The sequence below is a fragment of the Castanea sativa genome, chromosome 1 (assembly GCF_040712315.1).
Source record: "Castanea sativa cultivar Marrone di Chiusa Pesio chromosome 1, ASM4071231v1".
NCBI classification, from domain to species: Eukaryota; Viridiplantae; Streptophyta; class Magnoliopsida; order Fagales; family Fagaceae; genus Castanea; species Castanea sativa.
This window is the reverse complement of record NC_134013.1, coordinates 20,744,992-20,750,638: the sequence shown is the minus strand read 5'-3', so window position 1 is coordinate 20,750,638 and position 5,647 is coordinate 20,744,992. Positions and strand designations below refer to the sequence as shown.

At 32.4% G+C, this 5,647-nt stretch overlaps 1 long non-coding RNA gene across 1 annotated transcript; it reads right to left on the bottom strand.

Annotated features, from left to right (window-relative positions):
* Window positions 1-421: 421 nt before the first annotated feature.
* LOC142624910 (uncharacterized) lies at window positions 422-4,625 on the bottom strand. The gene is made up of 5 exons (XR_012842371.1): window positions 4,503-4,625; window positions 3,159-3,270; window positions 1,795-1,851; window positions 1,032-1,678; window positions 422-633 (listed from the first exon to the last, which is right to left on the bottom strand). It is a non-coding gene; the product is annotated as an uncharacterized LOC142624910 (long non-coding RNA).
* Between the last annotated feature and the right edge of the window lie 1,022 nt (window positions 4,626-5,647).

The following is a 5,647-nucleotide window of genomic DNA, read 5'->3' as shown; positions in this document are numbered from 1 at the left end:
ACCCCTCGCAATTAGTTAGGAATAATAGTAACGACATTACACTACAAAAAAATGGACAATTGCGGCGGGCCAAAACCGCCGCTAAAGGTCCATCTGGCCTATTACGGCGGAGGTTATTGCGGCGGGCTATAAACGCCGCTATAAGTCTTCAATTATTTCATAATTTTAGTCTTTCAATGGTGGTTTTGCCCGCCGCTATAGGTTTTTATTTTTTTTATTTTTCCTCCTAGGTTCTAAAACCACATTTCTATTACAAATAACTTGTAATAATTTTAGCTCCACTAAGACATTACCGCAAATGTAACTAGATAACACCACAAATGTCACCAAACTAACATTATATTAACATAGAAATATATTATCAAATACATAACATTGTCTATAAACATCATCAAAATTCCAACCTAAGACCACAATCAAAGTTCCAAAGTATTTAAACAATCGATCAAGTCCCACCAATATGAAATTAAGATTAAGTAAACAAATGGCAAAATTTGCAAACCAAATGGATTTATGGTCGCAAGGTAGCAAGATCACATAAACTAAAGGCCCTACACCCTACACCTTGATAGCATACTTCCTCATGGGGAAATACATCTCCTTCTTCTTCTCCCGTTTAGTCTTCAATGATGCCTATGCAAACAAAAAGAAAGTAAAACAAATCAGGCAATAGCCAAGCAAGACACCCCAAGCACAAATATAAACATGCTAATGGGACAAGACTATTCAAGTACACAACGCAAAATGTAAACCCTTCTTATTTTCTCAACAAGCTATGAACAACTAAAAGGTGAAAAAACCTATACAACATTAGTCCTACAATAATTCACCCAAAATGTTCCAAAACTTTATTGCAGATCCAATTTAACATTTTTCAATTACCTCATATTTAATAACATAAACAAACACACAAAAGACTTAAAAAACTATCACAATAGATGAACCAAAATTGGAAATAGCATACCCAATAAAGTAAAAAGTAACAAGCATAAAAAAATGCATATATGAATCAAAATCGCAGATAGACATACCTGGCACTTGGTAAGCCTTCTCCTAATGGCCCTAGTCTTCTTGGTAAGCCAATCATGTAATAGTTGACATGCACCAACAATACAAACAATTAGTCCAATCTTAACACAACCAAGTCTCAAATAATTGTATTAGAACATAATGAATTCTTTAAGAAATTTCACACAAACATTGAGCTATAATTTTAAGGAGAAGAAACTAACCAAAGAGAGGTTTTGAAACTCTAATCATTAAGGCAAAATATAATGAGTGATAACAAAAGTATTGACTACAATCATCATCACTAGACTCATCATCATTGTAGTCATCATCATTGGACTCATCATCATTAGACTCATACACCAGATCCAAGACATGTTCAATTTAAAGGTTCATTTCATATTTATCGGCCCAAATTAATCTAGGCTTGCCAATCCATAGCTTGACATATATAATCCACACAAAGACAGCATGTGATCTTCCTAAAACAAAAAGCATGTGATCTTACTATTTAATCCAAAAGAAAGCCTATCTAGATCAGGTCCGTTTTTATGCTGAATGAGGGGAAGCTCCATACAGTTGATCCCATGTTTGTGAAGTTTCAAAAGCATCAAGTTAACTGCAAATCACTTGACAAGTCCTTCATAATGTCTTCAGAGAGCTTTTTCTCCTGCATGAAAAGTAAAGCAAAGCAAAGGACTTTTAAAGAAGAGAGTGGGGGTTGGACTCAAAAAAGCAATTATTGGAGTGTGAAAAAAGCAGGGCAGGGGATTAAGGGATTCAAACCTTCTCAAGTTTTTCGCAGGCTTTTAAAGCATCTCTTCTTATGTTCCTCAATGCCACCTATAAACATTTTAGGGGAAGGGGGTATTCAAGAGGACAAATTTAGTGACTTTAACATAGCCTATGAATTGGTCTATAACCTAAGATTAATAAACATATACATTTTTAGAATATGTGCACTTTGGTAAAGTGTACAGTTCCATGTCAAATACAGACATTGGATGAATTCCCATGTGTTTCAAGAAAGTTACAAACCCAAAAAAAAAAATGTTACAGGCCAATTATGTCTGACTTCTCAACCCCAAAAAATAGTGTCACTTAGGTGACACTCTTTTTGCATTTTTAACATATTTTTCATTACTTATCCCAAAAAAAAAAAAAAAAAGTTACAGGCAAGTGAAGACAGGAGGAGAAGGCAGAAGAAGGTGAACAATATAAACATGAATTAGAGCCATTTCATGATATACGATATGGTCGACAACGCTCCGCATATCCACCTAAGCCCAATATTAATACTAATGAATTTACCAAAAATAGCGGCAGGTATTTGTTTTAAATTTTCCAGAGATAATGCCATTGTACCTTCCCTTCTTCAGCCAGTTTAGCTACTATTTTTAAGAATTCCAGCAATGATTAAAATAAAATAAATTAATAAAAAGAAAAGAAAAAAGAAGAAGTGGAAGTTCTTTGTAAGCATGCTTTAAGGAACTTCACTGAATAGTGTATATCTACAAAAAGAATGTGTGTGTATATATATATATATATATTTTTTTTAAAATTTATATCAAATTATAGAAAGTAGAATTTCTTTCATCAATTACTACTAACCACCACTATTTTCAAGAATATAAAGCATTTTTTGCATGTAAATTCATTATAAAATAGTTATTAAGGATACATAAACAAATCACAAAACAAGTGCTAAACCGAGAAAAGTTTTAGAAGAACTGAACCTTTGAAGCAGAACAGTAGAGCAGGCCTCATGTGATTAATTCCAAACCATTAACATAAAGCTCAAGTCATGACTCATGACAAAGTGCAGAAAGTCTAAATATAATTCAATCATCTAACTCATTTCAAAGCATGGTACTTGAGGTTAATGTACATGCAGAGAGAACATTATATGTTAGATAGGAAAATGTCATGTAGGTGAGACAATAAGGATATTGAGCTCCAAGGAGCAACACAAGATAGAATGAATTGACTGCAATATAGCACCAACATCCAGGAAAAATCGAAGAACATAGGTAAAAGTAATATTTCAGCTGAGATTTCATATTAATTGGATATAGAAAATAGACTTATGGGCCTATGGCATAAAAAGACATAGAATGACATGCAAAGGGATCAAAGCCAACAGACTATACCTTCCTCCTTTCTGATGTAAGTTGAGGGAGAGTCAATCTTATCACTTCTCCATCGTTGTTTGGAGTCATACCAAGATCAGAGCCCACTATGGCCTTCTCTATAGCCCTTAAGCTGACAAACATAACATGTCAAAAAGTAAAATAGATTGTCAAAGAGAGATCATATGAAAGATTTCATGGGCCAGTCCTGAAATGCAAGATGTCAATGCTCTATAACTCAAAATAATTGGACAATTAGATCACCTTTGGTTGTCAAAAATTTATGGAAGATTCACTAGCATATTAATTTACGAGAATAAGAGAAAATTTTAGTCTTAGTTCTTACTTACTAGTATACATGTATTTATCACATAAAATTAAATGGAGAATGTTTTGATCTTCCTCAACAACCATTTTATGTCCTTTAGTTTATAGAATACCTGGATCTGTCATACGGCTGAACCAAGAGAGAACTTGCATCGAAGTGCTTGAAATAAGCTATGCTCTTCAAGCTAACTGGACTTCCATAATATTCCACCTAGAAAAGCATTGGGTTATAGCTAATCTAAAATAAAGGTAATTACTTAACCATTAATAAATTACAAGTGATGATCTTGCACTTCTGCAACCTTTTTTGCAGAAGTCACCTCCTTTTTTTATAGAACCACATACGCAGACCTATGATTTTTTATTTTTTTAAAGTTCACCCAAAATACTATGTCATATTAAGCGATGGATGAGGTGACTCCCCCATACATTTGTTTCTGAAAAGCTCCCATTGATTGCCACTTACAAGAGAAATTATGCTATATGCAGAAATGACAACTATGGCAAAACTAAACCACCAAAAACTATTGCAATGCTAGAATCAACTTGAAATTTTGGAACTTCTCCTCATTTGAGAATTTTTTTTTATAAGTACATTTGAGAGAATATATATATATATATATATATATATATATATATATATATATATATATATATATATATTCAATTAACAAAAAAAGGAAGAAGAAGAAGAGAAATGAAAGCAATTGATGCTACAGATTTGGAGTAAATACCCATAGCAATAAAAACCTGTCCGGTTTTAAACCTGAAAAACTATTTCTTGTAGAGGAATGATGGCTTCTAGTGTTGTTTGACAAACAACATGTGGGCACTCGAAACATCAAATGAAAAAAGATAGTATTGTTAAACTCTGTATGTTATGGCATTGATAAGAATAAGAAAAAATAAAATAAAAGAACAACATAATAAATCTACAGTAATTGATAGTTGATAATGATGATGAGAATAAATAAAAGTTGAAATGAAGAGTATTAGGGTATGTTTCAGAAAAGATGACAACGTTGTTTTTCAGCTTACCTGAACAACCTGAAATTGATTGGGCTGTGAGGGGCTTTACAAGTCGGTGGTGGCTGGGGATTGTGACTCCGGCGTGATGGGAGAGAGAGCAGAACGGTGGCTAGGGGTGGGGGCGTGAGGGGAGAGAAGAGGTGTGAAATGAAAAGAAAGAAGGAAAAGAAACACGCTGAACCAAAAAAAAAAAAAAAGTGGGAAATGAAAAATTGGGGGAAAATTTTTGCGGGAAGAAAAAAAAATCTGAGCGGAAAGCTTGTCCTATAGAGTTTTTATTTTTTTTATAAGGCTATATAATAATATAATTAGAGTTTTCTTTAATAATAATAATAATAATGCTTAAGTAATAAAATAATGGATTTTAGGGAGTACAAATTGAACAATCTAAAGGCCATGGCGATGTATAAATCAAAGGAGCAAGAGCTTCGAATGAAAATTTTGGAAAAAAAAAGTTTATGCGTGTGAGAAATTTTGTGTGAAGGATAAAAAAAATATTGGAAAAATTTAACTTTTAGGATAAAAAAAATGTTTTGTCTAATAACTATTGCAAAGGGTTATAAAAATAATGCTGTAGTCTAGTAAAAATTTCACGTCAACATTTAAATTAATAATAAATCACATAAAAATATAAAAAAAATTCAATTTCTAAAAATTTTAAAAATAAAATAAGATAATTAAATTAGTTTATTATTCCTTTCATTATTATTAATTTTTTGGAAGAACATGTTTATGTTCTTTGTACTCTTCCCAAAATATAACTCGTATTCTTAGATCAATAACAATCAAACGGTTGGATTTAGAGAAATGCGCGGTCAAAATTTAATCAAAGTTGGTCAAATCCGGTCAAACTTAATAGAGGTAAAATTCATATTCAAATTCTGATCAATAGGATTGAAGAGTATGGTAACATACTGGTGTTGGTGGAATTTGAAACCAATTGGATAGTCAGATTGAGTAAACATAACCATACAAGTACACAGCACATGTCTATCATGCACCATACTTAGATTTGAAATCTAACCATTAGATTTGAAGAGTGTAATGAAAGGTTCATTCTGGTAAATTATGGTCACAATTAAACGGTTAGATTTAGAGAAAGGCGCGGTCAAAGTTGGTCAAACCCAATTAAACTTAATAGATGGTCCCAATAC